The sequence below is a fragment of the Nuphar pumila genome, chromosome 5 (assembly GCF_984573655.1).
Source record: "Nuphar pumila chromosome 5, dmNupPumi1.hap1.1, whole genome shotgun sequence".
Taxonomy (NCBI): domain Eukaryota; kingdom Viridiplantae; phylum Streptophyta; class Magnoliopsida; order Nymphaeales; family Nymphaeaceae; genus Nuphar; species Nuphar pumila.
In genome coordinates this window covers 15,797,793-15,823,203 of record NC_143253.1, presented here as the reverse complement: position 1 = coordinate 15,823,203, position 25,411 = coordinate 15,797,793, and the positions used below count along the sequence as shown (strand labels likewise).

At 38.8% G+C, this 25,411-nt stretch overlaps 1 pseudogene; it reads left to right on the top strand.

The window, feature by feature from the left end:
• Positions 1-11,881: 11,881 nt before the first annotated feature.
• LOC149836917 (beta-glucuronosyltransferase GlcAT14B-like) lies at positions 11,882-13,677 on the top strand (annotated as a pseudogene).
• The last annotated feature ends 11,734 nt before the right edge of the window (positions 13,678-25,411 follow it).

Below are 25,411 nucleotides of genomic sequence, written 5' to 3'. Positions count from 1 at the left end.
AGGTGTATAGATATAACTGTTATTTTTGGTATACCAAGAAAGTGACATTGAGAACCTAACTTGACGTCGAAAAATTGTTTACCCGTTTTGAGTATCCGCGGGCAATGATAATAAAAAAAAGAACAAAAAAATTTGGAAGCATTTAATAGGGACATGCATATAAAAGAAAACTTTAATAAAATATAATAAATTATTCATGCATGTGCATTGATATTATGCATATTTCTGTTATGCATTAGATCATGCATATTTACCTGTTTTCTTACTTGTGTTATATTAGGGGTTACATGATCATTGTTCTATAATGCATTATACTTCTCTATTGTTTAATAGTTATTTCTTATTATTTCAAAATGTTTTCTATTGCATGAATGGTTATTTGTATAATGATTTCATTGAAATTGTATTCCTCTGAAATGTTGTATGAATCTTATTTATGTTTTTTTTACTTATTTAATTTATTAGAAGGATTCGTACACAGAATCTATGATTCTGATACCCTTATTTCTATGTTTTTCGCAGCCTCTGAGACCTAGTGAGAGGATTTGCTACAACGAGAAGTTACGAGGGCTACACGACTGCTTGACAGTTTTGCTTAGGGACAAAGAGACTCCACTTTTTAATTTATTTATATTCATTTGCACATGTTTTCAGGCTATATGATTTTTATTAATGAAGTTAATGGTAATGTAAGATTCCTTGTAGTTGTGGATTGATTATGACTATAAAGGCCCCGGGTCTCTGAAAATGTTTTCGCAAATGTTAAAAAAAAACACTTTTTAACGGGTATGAGTTTGGGTCGTTACACCTTGTCCCCTGCCCAGTTCCACTGCCATTCATACATCGGATGAGTTTTTCGTGACTTCTAGTGAATGTTTTCCATGAATTATGAGGTGAAATTCTTCAGAGAAGCCCTTTATCTCTCTCTCTCAAAAGAACGATGTTACTTTGAAGAATTATGGGTCTTCCTTTTCAACGCGGATTTCTCTTGATACTAAATTTTGTATAGTTTGTTTTTCTATCAGGAAATTGAAGAATGTAAGGTGCTTCATGGTAATTCTTGTGTTCTGGATTTGGCTTTTGATATTTTTGGCAGTTTAGTTTAGAAAAGAAAACTTCAAGACTTCTTAATTGAGCTTTTAATGAATTTTAAGTTCTCACTTGAAAAGGAAACTGCTGCAGAGAATTTAGGTTAGATTTTATAGTAGTTACTGGACTCTTAGTTTTTTTTTTTTTTTGAATCTGTGTTTGATAGTTCAATCTTTTAATGAATTTATGCTCTTCAATTTTAAAAAAAAAAAACAGAATCTAAGCTCTATTAGTGACTTCGCATCGGTTTGACTCAGCTTTGGAGAATTCAGGCTTTGTTGTCGAGGCTATTTTTTATTTTTTTGGTGTTCTTTATCTCTGCATAGTTTGGTGTGATTCCGACGCATCCTAATGATTTATGTGTGGTTTATTCAGAATTCCTGAGTTCTTTCTGTCTGAACGTTATGAAACTCAGGATCTTTACTTTGGAACCTTTGAATACCTTGAACTTGTATTCATATTTACATGCTTCAAAAGCTTGATTTTCCATTTCACTTGGAGATGTTTTAGATATTTGGGATTTCTTAGCTGCGAGAAAAAGTTGTTACTAAGTCTGTACTATTAGGGAATTAGCAATTGGATCCTGAGCTATGTCACACGGACTCGGCTAGGGAGGCGCCGCACCCGAGTCGACACGCCTCAACACGGGTGCGGCTTAGGACACGACCCAGACTTGGTCAACGAGGAGTCGGACTCGGTCAACAAATCGAGGCCGAATCCGTCCTCGTTTTGGACTCGGTCAATGATGACCGAGTCTATATTCGTCTATTTTAGGGTGAAAAAACTAAATGAATCAATTATATATATATATATATATATATAGACTGTTGTGCACAGTGCACAATGCACAGTCACAGTGACTGTGCTGTGCACTGTGCACAGTCATTGTTGTATGCACAGTCACAAATTTTTTTAAATAAATATATATATATATATATAGCCGAGCCCCGTGTCCAAAATTTTGAAAATTGCGCTGCACCCGTTCGCACCCACACCCGCACCCATGTGACATAGATCCTGAGGTTATCTGTGAAGTTCAAATGCTAGGTTATGTAATTTTGGGGAAGGTATTGAGAATTAAATGTTAGAATCTGGGGATTTTGTTTGTTTGCTTGCCATGTCTTTTTGGAATCCTCAATTTGAAGATGAGTGCGATGCCTCTGTTCCTTTTTCTTCTCACAGCATGATATATATGATACCGCTTAACCTTGGTCTTGTGTAATTCTTTTTGTTTGGCATTCTACTGATATTTTGAGATACTGAGGGTTTTTGTGAAAAGAATTCTTCTTTCATGATAACTATTAATAACATTTCTGATGGAAGCTTTCAAGATATTTTGAAGTTTGAGCACATATATGATATTTCTGGATTACATTTCCTTTTTTTTTATAACATGGAAACCCTCGCCGAGGACCGGGTCACTTAATGGGCCCGCTCCCCTGCTTGGTAAGACCCCGGTTCAGGTCACGATCACCGTGCATTAAGTGCCCCAGCCACGGTAATGCTCCGGACACACCCGTGCATCAGCAGGGTTTGATCCAGCATATTCACCTTAATGCCTTCACATATACCCCACTGGCCATGCAGGTGACCCCCACGGTGGTCTGAATTGCATTTCTTGAGCTTATTTTTGTTCATTTTTTTTAAATCATTACAAGCATTCTCATAATTCTGTCTTTCTTTCTTTTTTGACTTCACTGGATGGTTAAATTTATGGTAGAATGTCGAGTTTCATATGTTAAAACTGATAATTGAAAACCTTTTGGTCCTTTTTCTTCATTTTATATAGACTTTCTCAAATCAATTCATGCATGCGTTAGTGCAGTTCCATGTGTTTTGGCTACTACTAAGATTGCAAAATGTTTGAAAGAAGTTCCACATAAGCTTATTTCTCACTCAGCAAAAGATAACTCAGTCACAAAAAACGCAATTCCTTACATGTGGCATGTGAACGATCTTCTACCGCACCTTGCTGAGGGAGAGAGCCATTTGAAAGAACCTTCCAAAAAAAATAATTACACAGTTTTCTAATGAGCAAATAATCTCTTTGACATGAAAGCCTCGTAGTCAGTCAAAAAGCTAAAATACTAAACTCACTGGTTCAGCATAATGAATCTCCTTTGCAGACTTATCATCACTTGATTGGTGGGCCCTTCTATTAAGATCCCCATGTCTTCTGATAGCTGATGAATCCATACAATTTTCATGGTAGTAGTCGTCTTGACATGATATTCAGCTTCTGTTGAGGATAGAGACATTTTTTGCTGCTTCTTACATCTTCATGAAATCAGCGAGTCTCCTAAAAACACACAAAAACTAGTGGTGGAGTAACGGTTATTTAGGTCACCTCCCCAGTCAGAGTCAATATAAGCAATTAATTTTAATTCAGAAGAAGAAGATAAGAATACTCCCTTGTTTAGTGTGCCCTTTATGTATTTCACAACCCGCAAGATAACACTCATGTGAACTGATGTTGGTGCATGTTGGAACTAACTTGCAGTATGAACTGTATGAGAGATATCTAGTTTAGTAATACTTAGATACATCAAAGATCCCACAAGCTGTCTGTAGGGGGTGGGATCAAAGAGAGGAATACTATCATCAATCTTTATTTTAGCTCCTACCATAGCAAAAGTTTCACAAACCTTATCATCCGTAATACATGATCTGTCAATAATCTCAGAGACAAGCTTAGTTTGAGATAAAAAAATACCCTCTATGGGATTATGCTACTTCAATACCTAAAAAATAAGTTAGAAATCCCAAATCAGACATTTCAAACATATCCTTCAAAATTGATTTTATGCTTTTAACCCATTTAGAATCACTTCCAGTTATAAGCATGTCATCCACATATAAGAGCAGAATGACAATCCCTGCATTGGTTTTTTTAACAAATAAGACAGTGTCAGTGAAACTGGAAGAAAAAATATTTTCTAACATTACGGAGTTAAATCTATCATACCAAGCCTTGGGGGCTTGTTTTAAACCATAAAGTATTTTTCGAAGGCGAAGCACTTTCCCTTTGGGAGTCTCCATTCCTGGTGGAGCATCCATATATACTTCTTCATTCAGATCACCATTAAGAAAGGCGTTTTTAACATTCATTTGATAGATGTTCCATTTGTTGATTGAGGCAACAGTAATGAGACATTTGACAGTGACCATTCGGGCCACAGGGGCAAAAGTTTCTTCATAATCAATTCTGTATTCTTGACTATATCCCTTTGCAACTAATCGATCCTTATATATCTCAAGAGATCCATCACTCTTAGTTTTTACCTTAAATACCCATCTACACCCTATTGCTTTCTTACCCTTAGGAAGTTCTTGGAACTCCCAAGTCTTTGCCATGTTGAGAGCTTAAAGCTCACATTCCATTGCTTTCAGTCATTCATCATTCTTTTTGGCTTCTTCGAAGTTTCTGGGTTCTATATAGGAATGAATGGCGCTAAGGTAGGCTCTATGTTTAGGAGTAAACAAACATATAAAATAAACCTAGAAGGCATCTTTTTACTTCTCTTAGTTCTTCGTAGGTTTTCATCATTTGTTTAATTGGACCCACTAAGTTCACTGAATTTTTCAATTGCACTCCTAAAACTGTTTCTATCTCTATGGGTATATGTTATAGGATCTCTCAATGCTCCTTCATTTCTATATTGGGAGATAGGTGGATGGGAAGAGCCATCTTCTTTATCATTGACGTCATTATGAATGAAATCGTCATCACTATCATCATCATTTGCTAACATTTTAAATAAAAAAGAGTAATCTATGTTTTCTTCAAAGGGTTCACTCCTTTCAAAACCATTAACATTTTTCAGAAAACTCACATTTTTTAAAACATATAGCTTGTCATTCTTAATATCATAACAACAAAACCCTTTTTGGGTTTCAGAATATCCAAAAAAAGCGCAGGCAATGACTTTTGGTGAAAACTTGTCATTCTTGTTAGTAAGAACGAAGCATTTACAACCGAAAATTCTCAAGCGACTATAGTCGGGTTCTTTGGTATACAATTTTTCAAAAGGCGAGATATTGTTCAAGTTTTTAGAAGGTAGCCGATTTATCAGATAGACAGATGCTAAAGCCGCTTCAGCCCAAAAACCTTTTGGGATGTTTTAATAAACAAATAATTTTTGAGTTGTCTCTATTATATGTCTATGCTTTCTTTCGGCTAATCCATTTTGTTGAGAGGTTTTTGGACAAGATCTTTAGTAAAAAATACCATGACTTTCAAGATAATTTTTAAATTCACTTGAAAGGTATTCTCCACCGAGTCAGTTCTAAAAATTTTTAGATTCCCATTAAATTGATTTTTAATCATCATATGATAGGTTTTAAAAATCGAGAAAACTTCATATTTGTGTTTAAAAAAATAAATCCAACAATATCTCGTGTAGTCGTCAACAAAAATGACATAATATACAAAGTCTCATTTTGATAGGACGGGTGTCGGTCCCCATACATCCGAATGGATAATTTCAAAAGGTTTTGTTGTAAACATAGATGACAAAAAGACAATTTTTTCATTTCCCCAAAAATACAGTCGTTACAAGTGTAATCACTTTTACATAGACTTTTAACAAAAGATAAATGAGAAAATTTTGCAATATTTGGATGTCCAAGTCTCTTGTGCCACACATTAATATCTTTTTGTTGGACAACATTACAAAACAGGTTCTTTGGAATTTGAAGGGAATCAACATATTATAGATCACCCTTCCTAGAGCCTTCCTCAATCAATCTTCCGGACCGACAATCCTGTATCCAACATTTGTTAGATGAAAACTTTATATCACACCCATGATCATAGAGTTGAGAAACGGAAAACAAATTTAAGTTTAATTTGGGTATAAATCTAATTTTTGGAATAAAGAACCCTTGTTTTTCAAAATTTCCTATTCCTTTTACTTCAAGAGATGTTTCATCCGCGGTTGAAACAAAAGATGGAGATGGATTTTTTGAGTATTCGAAAAAAGAACTAAAACTTGGGGTCATGTAAAAAGAAATACCTGAATCTAAAACCAAGAGGTCTTACTGGGAGGAGAAGAAGTTGGCATGACGGCTCTGGAAATAGCCCATTTTAGAAGAGGTTGAAGTGCATCCACGATTTGTTGCAACAAGAGAGCTCCATTTGAAGATGACAAGCACTCTTCCTTTTAAGGTTGGGATGTAGTAGCCATGGCAAGTAACTTTTTCTACTTTGGGTAAATAGGTTTGATATGCCACAGTTCCTTACAAAAATGGCATAAAAGCTTGCTATAATCCTTCTTCCCTCCTTGACCACTTGAGTTTTGATTCTTGAAATGAGGAGGCTTGTATGTCCTTAAGTTGCTCCCCGGTTTTGAGACGACATTAACTCATTCATTTTCTTCATTATTAGAAGGTGTAGCTAGAACACTTGGGTTGTTCTTGCTTATACCCATACGAGTCTCTTCTCCACTTAGTTTAGTAATTACATCTTCAAGAGAAGGGGAAGTGAAGGCAGATAAAAGAGAAGACCAGATTTGTTCGAATTCAGGCCTAAGCCTATTCAAAAAATTAAAAAATCTATCTTCTTCCAATTGTTTATGATGAAGCTTTATGGTTTCTCCACTCCACTTGGGTTCAAGCATAGCAAGCTTATCCCAAATAGAAGAGAGTTCGGCAAAATACTCCCTTATAGGCATCTCTCCTTGATGAAGAGTTAGCGCCCTCTTTTGGAGGTAATATTTATGGGACAAGTCTCTAGAGGTGTACATCTTCTCAAAGTACTCCCATGCTTGAGAGGCCTTCTTAAACTTGATAATATTGGCGTTAATTCTTGTTTCTACTGATGAGAAAATCCATGACAGGATTTTAAAATTCCTCATCTTTCATTCTTCATGCTTTTTGGTGTAGTCTTCAAGAGCCTTGGCTCTTTCTTCACCTTCAAGGATTTTTATTTCTCCTTTCTCCATCAAGGTTATCTTTGGCTCCAATTCGGGAATCGAGCCTTGGACATAGCCCCAAAGCCCTTTCCCTTTAATATGAGCATCCATGTTTTTGGCCCAAACGTGATAGTTGGACCCATTGAGTTTGAAGCCGAGGGAAAAATGAGTTTTTTTCACCCATTAGAGAGGAGAGATGATGAAAAAAGAATACGTATCACAAAGCATTTTTAGACCTTTCTTGATGGAAGTCTTCTAAAATATTGGATGAACAAGAAGATCCACTCCAATCACCAAAAAATTGAAGGCGCGCTTTTCGAGGTACTGAAAAAGTGAGAATCCACACAATCTTTCTTTCTTCAATCTTGCTCTGATACCATGTAAAGAATCCTTGCAAACAATTAAGTTTTCAAATAACTTGATACTTCAAATACTCAAGACACAAAATAAATGCACAGTGTTTATAAGCTTTACACTACAAAAGAAGGGCAATAAATGCACAATGTTTATAAGCTTTACACTACAAAAGAAGTGCAATAAATGCACAATGTTTATAAGTTTAAGGAGACAACTCCTTACTGTAATACATTCTTTCAATGGGCTCACATAACCCTTATTTATAAGCACACTTAAAGAGACATTGGCCTATTCCCAACGACTCTTATTAGAGATGTTGGGAATCAGCCTAATGTCTATCTTTTTTAAACTTGTACAACAATACACAGTCAGCCATTGACTGTGTACAGAAATATTACATAAAAGAACAAAAATAAGAAATGGAAAAAATTACAAAAATGAGAAAAAATAAAAGAGAGAAATTACAATCATATTCAAAAATATGAATATGCGTAAAATGTAGAAATGATTAAAATACCCCTACAACTAATACATTGTCTTATGAATTACAATTTAACAGGTGTATAGATATAACTGTTATTTTTGGTATACCAAGAAAGTGACATTGAGAACCTAACTTGACGTTGAAAAATTGTTTACCCGTTTTGAGTATCCGCGGGCAATGATAATAAAAAAAAGAACAAAAAAATTTGGAAGCATTTAATAGGGACATGCATATAAAAGAAAACTTTAATAAAATATAATAAATTATTCATGCATGTGCATTGATATTATGCATATTTCTGTTATGCATTAGATCATGCATATTTACCTGTTTTCTTACTTGTGTTATATTAGGGGTTACATGATCATTGTTCTATAATGCATTATACTTATCTATTGTTTAATAGTTATTTCTTATTATTTCAAAATGTTTTCTATTGCATGAATGGTTATTTGTATAATGATTTCATTGAAATTGTATTCCTCTGAAATGTTGTATGAATCTTATTTATGTTTTTTTTACTTATTTAATTTATTAGAAGGATTCGTACACAGAATCTATGATTCTGATACCCTTATTTCTATGTTTTTCGCAGCCTCTGAGACCTAGTGAGAGGATTTGCTACAACGAGAAGTTACGAGGGCTACACGACTGCTTGACAGTTTTGCTTAGGGACAAAGAGACTCCACTTTTTAATTTATTTATATTCATTTGCACATGTTTTCAGGCTATATGATTTTTATTAATGAAGTTAATGGTAATGTAAGATTCCTTGTAGTTGTGGATTGATTATGACTATAAAGGCCCCGGGTCTCTGAAAATGTTTTCGCAAATGTTAAAAAAAAACACTTTTTAACGGGTATGAGTTTGGGTCGTTACACCTTGTCCCCTGCCCAGTTCCACTGCCATTCATACATCGGATGAGTTTTTCGTGACTTCTAGTGAATGTTTTCCATGAATTATGAGGTGAAATTCTTCAGAGAAGCCCTTTATCTCTCTCTCTCAAAAGAACGATGTTACTTTGAAGAATTATGGGTCTTCCTTTTCAACGCGGATTTCTCTTGATACTAAATTTTGTATAGTTTGTTTTTCTATCAGGAAATTGAAGAATGTAAGGTGCTTCATGGTAATTCTTGTGTTCTGGATTTGGCTTTTGATATTTTTGGCAGTTTAGTTTAGAAAAGAAAACTTCAAGACTTCTTAATTGAGCTTTTAATGAATTTTAAGTTCTCACTTGAAAAGGAAACTGCTGCAGAGAATTTAGGTTAGATTTTATAGTAGTTACTGGACTCTTAGTTTTTTTTTTTTTTTGAATCTGTGTTTGATAGTTCAATCTTTTAATGAATTTATGCTCTTCAATTTTAAAAAAAAAAAACAGAATCTAAGCTCTATTAGTGACTTCGCATCGGTTTGACTCAGCTTTGGAGAATTCAGGCTTTGTTGTCGAGGCTATTTTTTATTTTTTTGGTGTTCTTTATCTCTGCATAGTTTGGTGTGATTCCGACGCATCCTAATGATTTATGTGTGGTTTATTCAGAATTCCTGAGTTCTTTCTGTCTGAACGTTATGAAACTCAGGATCTTTACTTTGGAACCTTTGAATACCTTGAACTTGTATTCATATTTACATGCTTCAAAAGCTTGATTTTCCATTTCACTTGGAGATGTTTTAGATATTTGGGATTTCTTAGCTGCGAGAAAAAGTTGTTACTAAGTCTGTACTATTAGGGAATTAGCAATTGGATCCTGAGCTATGTCACACGGACTCGGCTAGGGAGGCGCCGCACCCGAGTCGACACGCCTCAACACGGGTGCGGCTTAGGACACGACCCAGACTTGGTCAACGAGGAGTCGGACTCGGTCAACAAATCGAGGCCGAATCCGTCCTCGTTTTGGACTCGGTCAATGATGACCGAGTCTATATTCGTCTATTTTAGGGTGAAAAAACTAAATGAATCAATTATATATATATATATATATATATAGACTGTTGTGCACAGTGCACAATGCACAGTCACAGTGACTGTGCTGTGCACTGTGCACAGTCATTGTTGTATGCACAGTCACAAATTTTTTTAAATAAATATATATATATATATATAGCCGAGCCCCGTGTCCAAAATTTTGAAAATTGCGCTGCACCCGTTCGCACCCACACCCGCACCCATGTGACATAGATCCTGAGGTTATCTGTGAAGTTCAAATGCTAGGTTATGTAATTTTGGGGAAGGTATTGAGAATTAAATGTTAGAATCTGGGGATTTTGTTTGTTTGCTTGCCATGTCTTTTTGGAATCCTCAATTTGAAGATGAGTGCGATGCCTCTGTTCCTTTTTCTTCTCACAGCATGATATATATGATACCGCTTAACCTTGGTCTTGTGTAATTCTTTTTGTTTGGCATTCTACTGATATTTTGAGATACTGAGGGTTTTTGTGAAAAGAATTCTTCTTTCATGATAACTATTAATAACATTTCTGATGGAAGCTTTCAAGATATTTTGAAGTTTGAGCACATATATGATATTTCTGGATTACATTTCCTTTTTTTTTATAACATGGAAACCCTCGCCGAGGACCGGGTCACTTAATGGGCCCGCTCCCCTGCTTGGTAAGACCCCGGTTCAGGACACGATCACCGTGCATTAAGTGCCCCAGCCACGGTAATGCTCCGGACACACCCGTGCATCAGCAGGGTTTGATCCAGCATATTCACCTTAATGCCTTCACATATACCCCACTGGCCATGCAGGTGACCCCCACGGTGGTCTGAATTGCATTTCTTGAGCTTATTTTTGTTCATTTTTTTTAAATCATTACAAGCATTCTCATAATTCTGTCTTTCTTTCTTTTTTGACTTCACTGGATGGTTAAATTTATGGTAGAATGTCGAGTTTCATATGTTAAAACTGATAATTGAAAACCTTTTGGTCCTTTTTCTTCATTTTATATAGACTTTCTCAAATCAATTCATGCATGCGTTAGTGCAGTTCCATGTGTTTTTCATGTTCTTTATGCCAATTTGTAACATCAATGAAGAGTGCTTCTAATCAAAACTATTTCTAAGATATTCAAAAGTTAAGCCATGTTACTCTTCATAGGTCTGTTATTTTTTTTTGTCAGGTTTACCTTTTCCTGAATTTTTCAAAAACTTTTGTTTTCCTCTGTGTGTGCACGTGTGCCATCCTAAATGGTTTGAAAATGCATAGCTGTAGATGTTTGCTTAATTTGAACTTGTAGATGATTTTTCTATAACTTGGTGGAAATACTCTTTTTTTCATGCTCATGTGTTTCAACTGATTGAAATGACCGAATCACCCTTAAAAAGTATGACATTTTTTAAAGTACATGGATACTTTTGGGTAGAGTGGATATTTTGTTTTGAAGAAAAACAAAAAGTCAAACACATTTTTCGTACTTTAAAAATTAAAAATTAAAAAGTAAAAGTGATTTTTTAGACCAAAAAAAATAACCATGTACTTTCAAGAATGCCATTACTTTTAAGAGTGTTTTGATGATTTCAATGAGCTGCATTCAGCTAATTCCAAGTATAACTAGTTTATTAAAATATGTTTGTGTGTGTATGTGTCGATCAAAGCATGTTTTGAAGTAAAGAAGTAAAATGATAAACATATATACGTATTCAAATTAAGGAAAAAGCACACACAAAAGTTTTGTTTCTTCGTGTGGATCTGATATTTTTTTTTCCTTTTGGTTGATTTGATCTTCCTTTGCAGGTTTCCTTCATCCCTAGTTTGCATTCTTTTGAGAGTTACTGCTTCTGCACGCATATCTTTCATTCCTTGCTCAAGTTCTTGGCAGTTGGCATTTTACAATGATTTGTGTATGCTGGGATCAGTTGGGGGAAATAACTAAATGCCATTGCCATACAAAGATGAAATATGAGCTATGACAATCCAATTTTTGGGTGCACATTTTCTTTGGCATGTGGATACTTGGGAGTTGAGGTACCAAAACCATTTTGGTTGAAAGGAATCTGTGAAGTGTATGACCTATATGTACAGGATCTAGGTCTACTGACATGGAGAAGAAATGGTTGTTTCCTCTTGTCATGAGTTTTCTCATCCTATTTTTCCTTATTGTTGTTTCAAACTTGGGGCTTGTTTCCTCCTTACACAGTCAATACAATCTTCTCAAATTTTCCAATAAAGTTTTCAATCAGTCAACTCCTGTTTTTGTAGAATCAAAGGTCACATTCCCACCGCCACCTGTTGCTGCTCCAATTCCTAGACTAGCTTATTTAATATCTGGTTCCAAAGGTGATTTAGACAAACTTTGGAGAACTTTGTGTGCACTATACCATCCCTTAAATCAGTATGTTGTTCATTTGGACTTGGAATCTCCAGCTGCAAGTAGGTAATGTCCACATGATTACCAAGGCTAATATGGTCACATACAGAGGTCCTACAATGGTTTCTAATACTCTTCATGCCTGTGCCATTCTTCTTAAAAGCAAAGAATGGGACTGGTTCATAAATCTAAGTGCATCAGATTATCCACTTGTCACACAAGATGGTAAGTTCTTCTATTTTGATCTTGTTCTCTTCTCGATAAAGTATTTTCATTTTTCTTGACTTCCTAAGGAATGCTCAGTTAGAAGTGTTTGCCTCATAAAAGTTCCTTTGTTTTTTCCTATTTCTTTTAAGTTATGCATGTTATATGATTATTTTACTTTATCATGCAGATCTTCTATATACATTCTCATCTTTACCAAGAAATTTGAATTTCATAGATCACACCAGCCGGCTAGAATGGAAGGAGTGAGTTTGCTTCCCATTCAAATTGATTTATATTCTTAATCCTATATGGTTTTAGTGTTTCATCTATCAACCTGAGAGGATCCACATTGTTCCTGCAGGAACCAAAGGGCCAAGCCACTAATCATAGATCCTGGGCTATACATGTCAAAAAAATCTGATGTTTTCTTCATGACAGAGGCGAGAACTGCCCACAGTATTTAGGTTATTTACAGGTAGGCAAATAAACCACCGCTATTTTAAAATGAGAATGTTCACACATCTGTTAACTTGTGTTCATTTATTAAGGTGAAGGTCAGCTTTATGATACATTTTTAAGCATTTGGTGTCGGGAAATTCTTTTCCCCTCTGAAATGAAGAATGGCTTAGTTTGTATATATTGTAAATTTCATGCTTTTATAGAATTTGACACATTGTAGGTAAAATATAAGAATAAAAAGTTTGAGCTTGTCCCAGAGGAAATTATTGAAAGTTGGGACTAATGGGTTGGGCAATTTTGACTTCAAATATAATTTCAGCTGTGACTTTATTCTCTCTTATGATGCAAGGCGGATGCCTATTTTAGCTATAATAAAGCTATGGAGACTTCAAGAGAAGTTACTACACCTCAAGTGCTCTGAGAGTGAGAAGGGAGCATGCACCTGTAGTTTTATATTTTGAAGAGAGAAGTATTGAGGAGGGAGAAGAGTCAATTTGGCTCAGATTTGCTTGATTCCCATTGTGGGAGACGTGCTTCACAAGTCGCAATTCTCAATGTGGGAGATGTGTTGTATACTTTACTTTTATTTTCACCAGTGCATTAATACCGGTTGGATTTATAGAATATGAAAAATGTTACCGAAAAGGGGAAATGCAAGGAACTTATAAGTGCAGTATTTGCAAGTGCAGATTTTAATATCTAGTTGCTGCTAATGGTAAATCATTCATGATAGCATGATTACTAGTTGGTAGATATATTGTTTCTGAGTTCTGTGCTTTTTTGTGGCTTGACCCTTCTTAATTCTAAGTGCCTTATTGCTGTCACCTAGATGCTATAGGTGCCAATGTTGGACACTGCTAGTCCAATTTTTAAATCGATATATGTAGACAGCCTTTCTGTTTTTTACCATGATGTACAAGACATGCAACAACAATTCATCACATTCATTTGTGCGTATAATGAGAAAGTCAACAGATAGCACCCACATATACTCACCCTGAATGATACTGGAAAAATGATGTATCCTGTTTTGGATAATATCGACGCTGAATTTCTGAACCAAAGAAATGGTAGTTTCACGCTGGGTGGTTGGTGTGCTGGTAATCCCCCTTGCAGTAGAGTGGGGGATAAAACTAAGCTGAAGCCTGTACCTGGTGCTCCCCGGCTTGCTAGGTTAATGGATAAAATAGTTAGTTCTAGTAGCTTTACTCAAAATCATGTAAATGATTCTTTTTAGTAAATTTACAAAATATATTTTTCCATTCCCCAGTTGCTGCTGAGAGATTTTGATGTTAATAATGGTAATCCACGCCTTGCGATCTTAACCTGTCCCTCGATCCAAATTTTTAGCTGGTTTTTGGTTGATGCATATTTCTGAATGGATGTAATTCTGATGCCTGCATTTATTTGAAATCAATTTTGGTGATTCTTGGAAAAAGTGTATGGATTACTTAAACCACTTTTTTTGAGTGGGAAGTTTTGGAGCTAATGGATGGTGACTTCTATTAGGGAGTGCAGGACACCTGCCTCATGTAGTCATGTGAACTTTTTTTTTTTGAAATGCAAGCTGGGGTTAGGCCGACCCCTACCAGTTAAACAACTATACCATTGGGTTTTGAACCTGCAACGTCCCAACACAAGGTGACGTGCACTAGCTGCTCCTAACAGACAAGCGGAGCCCCTCTTGGTAGTCATGTGAACTTTTCTATGTTGAGGTTAATGTTGGACATTTTGGGTTTTACGGGTCCAACCCGCAGTCTGACCCGGTTTGACACAGCCATTAGTGGGTCAAGTAACTGGCCAAGTAATGAAGATAGTGGGTGGGAGTTACGTGAATGTGGAGAGACCACATTCACGTAACTGCCTAATCTCCCATTACAAATAAGGGGTTAGGGGCTACTGGGATGATGAGTGACTTGTAGCTGTTTTCCTGCCCAAATTCTGCTCCGCATTCGGACGCTGCGGAAAGGGTCCTGCTCACCGTCGACATAAGGCCTGGGCTCATTGTGGGCGTCGACCGACTGAGGAGAACGCCGAACTACCTACACTATAATGGCGAATCCAGGTACGCGCCCTGTCTATTTGTTTTCACAGGGATTTCGTCCAACAATGGGTTATGGGCCCACCACGCTTCCGCTGCGCGTGGCCGTGTAGGCTGAAACGACGTTTTGGCGTCGGTGGAGTCGCCGTGGAGCGACAACCACCGATTAGCCAAAGACTGTCGCTGTGAGGCGACAGTCATCACCGGCAAAAGTCACCGGAAAAAGGCGACATTTTTTTTCCTGTTCTGGCAAACCTTAAAAAAAAAAAAATGTTTTATACCTGTGGCTGTTGGGCTGCAGGCCAGTTTTGCCGTCGTCGGGGTGTCTGCCACTGATTCCAGCCGGTTCCAGCAAATAGGGCGTCGCCGTTGGGCGCCGTCAGTCGCCGGTGTGCTTTCGCCGGAAGATGTCGTCGACCGATGGCAAAAAGGGGTTTAAAACCCCATTTTTGATCTGCCCTGCTCCTTCAGCCATCGGGCTGGGTTGATCGCCGTGGGGTGATTCGCCGTGGAGGGGCAGCCACTGGCCGGCGGCATCCTTGCTGATGTCGGCGGGGCTGCCGCCGGATTGGCAGGAGCTGCCATGCATTTCAGACATCGGACGGCAACGCCGTGGATCGTCGCCGTCGGACGACGTCTTCTGTCGGGAGGGTTGTCGCCGGACCGGCGTCACCGTGGGGTGACGTCGGTCGCTGGCAACCGACGTCAGTCGCCGTTACGGCGATGTGGGTCGCCGTGGAACCGAAAAGGGCGGAAACCCTTTTCGGTTTCCCTGAAATCTCAAACAGAAACTCATCGGGTTTCTGTTTAATTTCAATGTGGGGACCAGATCGGGTCCCGTGTGAAGACCCGATATCAGGCCCGATCCAAACCAGAAATGGATCGGGCCTGCTATTTTTTTTTTTGGATCTAACCCGGACCCATAATGAGACCGGGTCTGGGTCTGATCCGAAAAAAGGTTGGGTCTCCATTTAATATCGGGTCCGGTCTGGATCCATTATGGAATGGGTCCGATCCGGACCCATTAAGAACCGGGTCGACCCAGGGTCCATAATGGACCGGGTCGAACTCGGAGTCCGTTATAGAACCGGGTCCATGTTGGACCGGGTCGAACCCGGTATCCGGTCTGAACCGGGTCGAACCCGGTATCCATTTTTTGACCGGGTCTAACCCGGTATCTGTTTTGGATCGGGTCCGACTCGGGCCTGTTTCGGACCGGGTCTAACCTGGGTTTTGGTTCGGGCCGGGTCCGACCCGTATTAAGTATGGGTCGGGTCAGACCCGGATCCCATTTGAAACTGGGTTGGATCCATAAAAACAGGATCCAAACACTATTGAGACTGAATCGGATCAGGAACCTGATCCGACCCCTTCCGGAACCGGTTCGGAGCCATTTTTGACCGGTTCTTTCCAGTTTTTCACCGGTTCCGGGACGCTGAGACCCTGTTTTCATAGATTTAAAGAAATATAGGGATTTTGGCATACGGTTATAGGGTTTTATGAACTTTTGTTCATATTATGTATCAGTTTATAAGGTTCAGAACCGATTCGGACCCTTAGATGACCGGTTCGGGGCGGTTTCAGACCGGTTCAGAGTGTTTTTAGACCGGTTCCTACATATAGACCCTGGGTTTTACCCATATGAGCATGCTTTTGTTATTTTTCATGCTTTATAAAGTATTTATTTTGAATAATGCATGACTTATGCATGTTAATTCATGTATTTAGCGTTGGTTAAGTTATGCATGATGATTTTAAGCATGAATTATGACTAAATTTATGATAATTAGTTTATGCATTTTTGTTGTAGTATAAACTAATATTATGTCATGAATATACATGCATTAAAATGTGTGCATGGGTGTGCTCCATAATACGAATAAATTTTTCGGTAAAAGATTTTGATTAACCGATTCATGTAATCACCAAAGTGATCTGAGTCGTGTTAATTGAGGATTCTTTGAACCGTATTAAGATTCGTAATTATGATTGTGTGTGAATTTATGAAACATCGATTCTACCCAAAGGTAGGTCGTTGTGTTCCAAATTTACACAGGGTGTGATAGTAGATATGCATTCCAGCCCATGAAGCATGTTCGTACCCAAAGGTACAGTACTGAATTGCCTCTGGATTCATGATCTACTAGTTTCACCAACTGAAGTCAATTCCTTGAGAATTGAAGAGACGGAGCAATCATGAGTATTATCGTTTTCACCAAAGTGAAACGATAATGGCTCAACTATGCTTGTCTCAGAAAAGGTGAAAATAAAGGGTCTCACTTTTACCTTTTCAACACGAGTCTTGTTTGAGCAATAATAGTAACATCTTTCCATTTTTCGTTCCTTTTATCAGGTTCCTTCCATATCGACGGTTCTAGTAGTATCCTTATCTTAGACGGATCGAATTTTTCTGATTGGAAAGAAATTGTGTTGTTCACTTTGAGCTATATGGATTTAGATCTGGCTCTTAGAATTGACGAACCTCCCACTCTTACAGAGCAGAGTACAGCTGATCAGAAAGCTGCCTCTAAGAAGTGGGAGCGCTCGAACAGACTTAGCTTGTTGTTTTTGCAATCTCGGGTGGCTAAGAACATTCGAGGTGCAATTCCTCACTGTAGGACTGTGAAGGAATTTCTGGGAGCCATTGAGGCTCAATTCGTCACTTCTAATAAGGCAAGGGTCAGTACCCTTATGTCCAAATTAGTGTCTATGAAATATGCTGGTGACAGTCACATCCGACAGCACATTTTGGAAATGAGGAATATTGCGACTCAACTGAATGACATGAAGTTCGCCATCTCTGACTCATTTTTAGTCCATTTGATCTTAACCTCGTTACCTACTGAGTATGGACCCTTCAAAATCTCCTACAACACACATAATGATGAGTGGTCTTTTAATGACCTCTTGAGTAAGTGTGTTGAGGAAGAGGAGAGGTTGAAGGGTGAGAGGGTGCCAAGTGCACATATGGCCTCTCATAAGGATAAACAGAAGTCGAGGCCAAAGAAAAGCTCCTTCAAAAAGAAGAATCAGAAGAGAGCCACTGGGGAGAGTTCAAACTCTCAGGCGAAAGCTAAATCCCAGTTTGGTGGCCCTTCTATAAAGTGTTTCTTCTGCAAAAAGAAAGGGCATAAGAAGGTGGATTGTTTGAAGTTCAAGAAGTGGTTTGAAAATAAAGGTAATAAGTCATTCGTTTCTCATGAGTGCAATTTAATTTATGTTCCATTGCATAGTTGGTGGATTGATTCTGGTGCCACGGTGCACATTGTCAACTCTTTGCAGGCATTTCTGAACAAAAGGGAACCAACGGAGCATGAAATAAGATGCGTTCGCATGTCAAAAGCGTTGGGACCTGCAGAATTGTGTTGGAGTCGGGATTCATGTTGGATTTGGTCGATACATTTTATGTTCCATCTTATAGTCGGAGCCTAATTTCAATTTCAAAACTTGATAAGTTTGATTTTGTATTTAAATTTGAAAAATCTGAACTTATTATTATGAAAAATTCAATGAATATAGGTTCTGCATATATGTGTGATGGTTTGTATCGATTAAGAATCAAACTCCAAATTCAGGAATCTCACTCCATTGAGAACACAATGATTGACAATAAACGTGGTCTAAAGGATGATCAATTCTATTTGCTTTGGCATCGGAGGTTAGGACATATCTCGAAAGAGAGAGTCCAAAGACTCGTAAAAGAGGGAATCCTTGGATCCCTTGATTTTACGAATATAGAGCCATGTGTTGACTGCATAAAGGCTAAGCAGTCTAACACATATAAGAAAGATGCCAAACGCAGCAATGGAAAGTTAGAAATAGTGCATACGGATGTCTGCGGCCCTTTTTCACCGTGTTATACGGGTGAAAAGTATTTTGTCACCTTTATAGACGATTACTCACAGTATATGTATCTCTACTTATTATCTGAAAATCAGAAGTCTTTCAGGTTTTTAAGGACTTCAAGATAGAAGTAGAGAAACAAACCGGTGAAGTTATTAAGGTTGTCAGGTCAGATAGAGGTGGCAAATATTATGGTCGTTTCACTGAGATGGGACAAAAGGAAGGTCCATTAGCGCGGTTTCTAAAAGAGGAAGGCATTGTACCTCAGTATACCATGCCTGGTAGTGCTTATCAGAATGGTGTAGCTGAGAGGAGAAACCGTACGCTTAAAGAAATGGTTCGAGCGATGTTGAATCACTCAAACCTTCCTTTAACCTTGTGGGGTGAAGCTCTTAGAACTGCAGTGCATATTTTGAATAAGGTTCCTACGAAAGCTGTTCAAAAGACTCCTTATGAGTTATGGACAGGTAGAAAACCTTCTTTGTCATATATGCACATATGGGGATGTCCAGCAGAAGCTAAATTGTATAACCCACATATAAAAGCTTTTGATCCTAGGACAACTAGTGGTTTCTTCATTGGTTATCCAGAAAGATCGAAAGGCTTTAGGTTTTATTGTCCATCTCATACACCACAGATAGTGGAAACAGATAAAGCAAGATTTCTTGAAAATGGTTCTGTTGGGATAGATGCATCTCAAAATATTAATTTTGAGGAAATGCAGGATTCAGGTTTCTCACCTACTAAGGATAATGACCCGACTTTCTCTATCATTGTTCCTTCGAGTAATGTAAGAGAAAGTCCAGTCAATGAACATCAATCCCAACTAGATCCGGTTGTTGATGAGGATATACAACAACAACAGGATACAGAGGTTCATTTTGACCCACCTGTAGCACCTGTATGGAGGTCCACCAGAATTAGGAAATCTGCTATCCATCCGGACTATGTGGTGTATTTACAAGAGTCAAATGATTTCATAGACATTGATGAAGATCCCTTCACATTTGCAGAAGCCATTGAAAGTGAAAGATCAACACATTGGATTAACGCCATGAAAGAAGAGCTTGACTCTATGGCAAAGAACCAAGTGTAGGATCTTGTACGTCGACCTGATGGAGTTAGACCTATTGGTTGTAAATGGGTTTACAAAACCAAAACAAACTCTAAAGGTCATGTGGAGAGGTACAAGGCTAGGCTTGTTGCAAAAGGTTTCACACAGATAGAGGGCATTGATTATAATGAGACTTTTTCTCCTGTCTCAACTAAAGATTCATTAAGAATAATCATGGCCCTCGTAGCTCTTTTTGATTTAGAGCTGCATCAGATGGATGTGAAAACCGCCTTCTTGAATGGGGATCTGGATGAGGAGGTATACATGCAACAACCTCCTGGTTTCAGTATAGATGACTCAAATAACTTAGTTTGCAAATTGAATAAGTCAATTTATGGACTTAAACAGGCCTCCCGCCAGTGGTATAAGAAGTTCAATCAGGTAATAATGAACTTTGGATTCACTGAAAACATTGTTGATCAGTGTATTTACATTAAGACTAGTGGGAGTAAGTTCATAATTTTAGTTTTATATGTTGACGATATTCTTCTTATAACTGATGATTTGAGTCTTTTATATGAAACAAAAGATTTTCTTTCCTCTCATTTCGATATGAAAGACATGGGTGAGGCTACTTATGTCCTTGGAATTGAGATCCGTCGTAATAGAACTAAAGGTGTCCTTGGCCTATCTCAGAAATCCTATATCCTTAAGGTTCTTAAAAGATATGGGATGGAGAATTGTTCTCCTAGTTCGGCACCTATACTGAAAGGGGATAAATTGAGCTTGAAGGACTGTCCTCAGGATGATATTGTGAAGGCTCAGATGGATGTTGTCCCATATGCTTCAGCAGTTGGGAGTTTACAGTACGCGCAGACCTGCACTCGACCTGATATAGCATTTGCTGTGGGAATGCTTGGTAGATATCAGTCAAATCCAGGCATTGCGCACTGGAAGGCAGCGAAGAAGGTCATGCGCTATTTACAAGGAACGAAAGACTATATGTTGATCTACAGGAAAGCTGACCACCTAGAGGTCGTTGGATACTCTGATGCGGACTTAGGAGGGTGTATTGACAGTAGAAAATCCACTACTAGATACATTTTCCTTCTAGCGGGTGGTGTTGTCTCATGGAGAAGCGGAAAGCAGTCTACCACTGCTGCTCATACCATGGAGGCGGAATTTATTGCTCTATACAAGACTTCGTCACAGGCCATTTGGATAAGAAACTTCATTATGGGTCTTGGTATAGTGGACTCTATTGAGAGACCACTAAAGATCTTTTGTGATAATGAAGCAGCCGTGTCTTTTTCAAATAACAACAAGAGCTCAACATCGTGTCGACATATGGAGTTAAAATATTTTGTTGTTAAAGAAAGGACTGAGAATCATCTGGTATGTATTGATACAATTGGGACGAAGGAAATGACTGCGGATCCCCTTACTAAAGGGCTAGCACCGGGATTGTATTCCCAACATGTAAAGGGGATGGGTCTTTTTGATTCCTTCTGATGTATGACAATACATTATGTAATCACATTTGTGTTTATATTTTGATTCTCTAGAGTTTTGTGTTATTGTTGATTTTGCATAAAGAATCTCTCATATAGGTTAGAGAAAATAGCAGAATAACAATATTAAAGGACCAATAGAATATGTGAGAGACCAACCTATTCATAAAGGTAATTACTTTACATGCCTAAGCACTGAAGGTGAATTGTAGTGTAGTACAAGAAAATATGACATTTCATAAAGGGGTGTTCATATCCTTGACTCATACGATTTATCCTTGTGATAAAGGGTGGCATGTGAACCCACATGAAGAATTAAATCGAGATAACGGTATACACCTCGATTTAGTACACTTTTGGTGTCAATGGGTCAAGTGGGAGAATGTTGGACATTTTGGGTTTTACGGGTCCAACCCGCAGTCTGACCCGGTTTGACACAGCCATTAGTGGGTCAAGTAACTGGCCAAGTAATGGAGATAGTGGGTGAGAGTTACGTGAATGTGGAGAGACCACATTCACGTAACTGCCTAATCTCCCATTACAAATAAGGGGTTAGGGGCTACTGGGATGATGAGTGACTTGTAGCTGTTTTCCTGCCCAAATTCTGCTCCGCATTCGGACGCTGCGGAAAGGGTCCTGCTCACCGTCGACATAAGGCCTGGGCTCATTGTGGGCGTCGACCGGCTGAGGAGAACGCCGAACTACCTACACGATAATGGCGAATCCAGGTACGCGCCCTGTCTATTTGTTTTCACAGGGATTTCGTCCAACAGTTAATGCCTGCTTAATGATATAACTTTTGTCAATGACGTTAGGCTCTGTTTGAGAGACTTGCATTGAGATGGAAACACCATTTCCATGTGTTGATTTTGGCAAAATGTAGTGTTGGAGATGGAGTTGCCAAAAACATCCTTTTGTGAATGGTGTTGAAATGTGGTGTTAGATGCTGCCAATTTCATCTCCAATTTAGTATTTCGGCAACACTACTGTTCCCAAACAGCACAGAGGGCTGGAGCACCACAATACACTTCCAATCCAAGGCTCCAAAACAGAGCCTTAGGGTTTACGTAGGTACACTCTCATGAGTACATGCAAAAAACCAGTGAATCTGGTTAATTTCCAATGCTGTACTTGGTTTCTTAGAAGGCCATATTACAACCGAGCATAATAATGCCCGTTTGGTCCAATAGTGCTGATCTTCTGGTTTCTCTGTCACAAGGGGCACACCATTTTGGCCATTGTGACTTGACTGGACGCATTATGACACATTGGCATGGGCATGGGCATGGGCATGGGCATGGCATGCATCACTCATATCGGTATCAATGGTGTTTTGCTTGTCAATAGTTAACCAAACAGGAGAAAATAAGAGAACATTCTAGAAAAAGTAGACTCGTGTAGTTACAATTATTATCTGAATGCTTTTTTCTTTTGTTTTCTGATATAGAACCTAGGGCTGTAATGTGTAGGGTTTGTACCAGGTACCAGATCCGACCTGAAGTCGAAATTTCTGGTACAGGCATGATTTAGCAGGAATCGACTCTTTGATCATGTTTTTTTGATGAAAAAACATATTTTTATGAGCCGGGAAAAACTTGTACCTTCATAGCCATTGATTTTGAATCACCGAAAAAACCTGTATACGGGTGAGATTTCGGCAATCCAAAGCTGGTCCCTACTAAACAAAACCTATAGATCACATCTACGGTGTTAGATTTGAGAAAAAAATACTTAAAACTATGGTTTTTGAAGGGCCTAAGGAGACCTAACGAAAAAGGAGGCCTAAGGAACTCATTACTCTCTATGTATATATATTTCAACAGTAACAATATCTTACATGCATACCTTCACGATATAGCCAACTCTTTTGCTAGCGAAACTATTTGCTTATATTATGTACATTTTATCAAATCAAGCTGGAGATGTTGTTTAAGATCTACATAACGTCATTTTACAGAACATGTACAAGAGAAAAATTCGATGGCTTCTCAGGCAAATCAAACGTCAGTATAGATGCTTCTTTCCTCGGTTGCTTTTCAAGAAATATGGTCGAAAAAAGGGGGCAAGGCTTCATCCTCTCATACGCACCAAGCCATTTGGCATGCATATACTTGTGCTTTCGCCAAGGCCCCAAGTGCATCTTGTTCTCCTTCATGCACCTCTCGCTGGCCGAGCAGACCACTTTGATAACCTCTTTTAGACGGTCTGGCTTCCCAACAAAGACCTCCGGCAGCCGGGCCACTAGCTGGTTGTACTCATCGCTGCCCCTTGCCATCTCAAACTCAGCCCTCAAGTCCAATTCAACCACCACTCTTGCAGCAGCTGCTGGATCATCTGTCGCCTCCATCGCGTCAATCACATCGATGTAACTATGCTCACCTGCAAAGATTCCGGTGGTGCCGTCCAATCAGCCTATTGCAGAAATAGAGAACCTATATGAATGGCAAGCATATTTACATATATATAGTGCCGGGTGCTACCCTATGTCACATGACATGGATACCGATACAGAAACACATTCAATTCAATATGAATCAGAGATACCAACATTATGCAAGTCTTTTGGAAAACTAAGAAACAAAAAGCAGGTTTTTAGTATTTAATTTATGAAAATTATATTTGATATTTTAATACATAAAATATACTTCTTACTGAAAAATATTGTTAAAAATGTATTAAAATTAGAAAAAAAATGTCCGAGCGTGTCATAGTTCATCACATAGAGTGTCACGTGTCATTTTCCTCTTCCCTGTACTACATGGGATCCAATATTATAGCTTGTCCCTGTGATATCCTAGACACAAAATGTGTGATCAGGTTTCATGCTAGCATTGTGGCATGATCATCCTTCTTACCCGCTTGAATATGCGGAGAGCTCCTCCACTTCGACCTGCATATGGTGGCATTGTGACCGGTCCTTTGAAGATGATCGACGACATTACGCTGCAGGCAGTCCCGACAGCTGCCGGTGGCAGCCTTCTTGCAGATGCACGCCGGAGAGTGTTGGGCATTCTCTAGCGCCTTGGCCATGTCTCGCCTCACTCTCTTCTCAAATGTTGTGCTTCGACGTAATGCAGCCTGTAAATGACAGAATCCAAAGCAGATCAATCTTCCGGCCATGCGCGGATCTACCAGTTACCCATATAAGTCTGTGTTTGGAAAGTGGCAGTTGGAGGAGGGTTCATGTATTTGAAAAAGTGGCAACTGCCTACCCTCCAAACAGGGCCGGTACTGAGATCTCATGTTAGGGGGGGGGTTTCCAAATAGCACCACGAAAAGCAAGTAAGGGTGATTAAGTCTTTGCAACAGCACCAGAGTCCGATGCAAAGTTATGTCAACATACACGGGAATATGAGCCCCATGTGCATAAATACGTGGCGCTCATTCGATCCCCCGAACACAGACGTGAGATTCAGTGAATCATCGGGGGCGAACATACACCACCCTCTCCCACAAGATGGCAGTTACCAAATCCAGTTTTTAGTGCAAATATATATATACAAAGGGGGGAGGCGGTCTCCCCATCTTTCCCAAATGCATAAACTGCCTCCTCAACATTATTCTCCTAAACAGCCTCAACATAATGCTCTCCAATGTTGAAGAAAATGATGACCATGTCTTTCATGGCAATGTTACCTCTAGAAGCTGGTGCCGTTTCTTCCAAAATGCAGCTTTCTCCTCACCGGACGCTGCCATATCTTCTCCATCTTCATCATCACCATTTTCCAGACTTGAGCGATCTGGCATTGCCTCGCCATCCTCAAGAAAGCCCATGACCATGTCTGCAAGGCTGGCTAAGACAACACCTTGAAATTCGGTGTCGCCAACACCGGTGGTGTCGCGACTAACCATGGGCTCATTAATGGGCATGAACTTACTTAACCCAAAGGTTGTCCGATCCCGGCCGCTGCTACCGTAATTTTCTACCGGAATTCTACTCATCACCACCATTTTTTTCTCTGCAAAGTTTACAGAGAGAGAGAGAGCACCACCAACCACCACCTTCTTTCTCTTCTGTAAAATGTTTTTTCACAGAGAGAGAGAGAGAGAGGCTTTGGATCAGTTGGGAGTTGGGACATGCACACCTTTTATATATCTATACCCACGCACCAATAAGGTGGGGGGCCTTAAGGGTGAGACCCATTT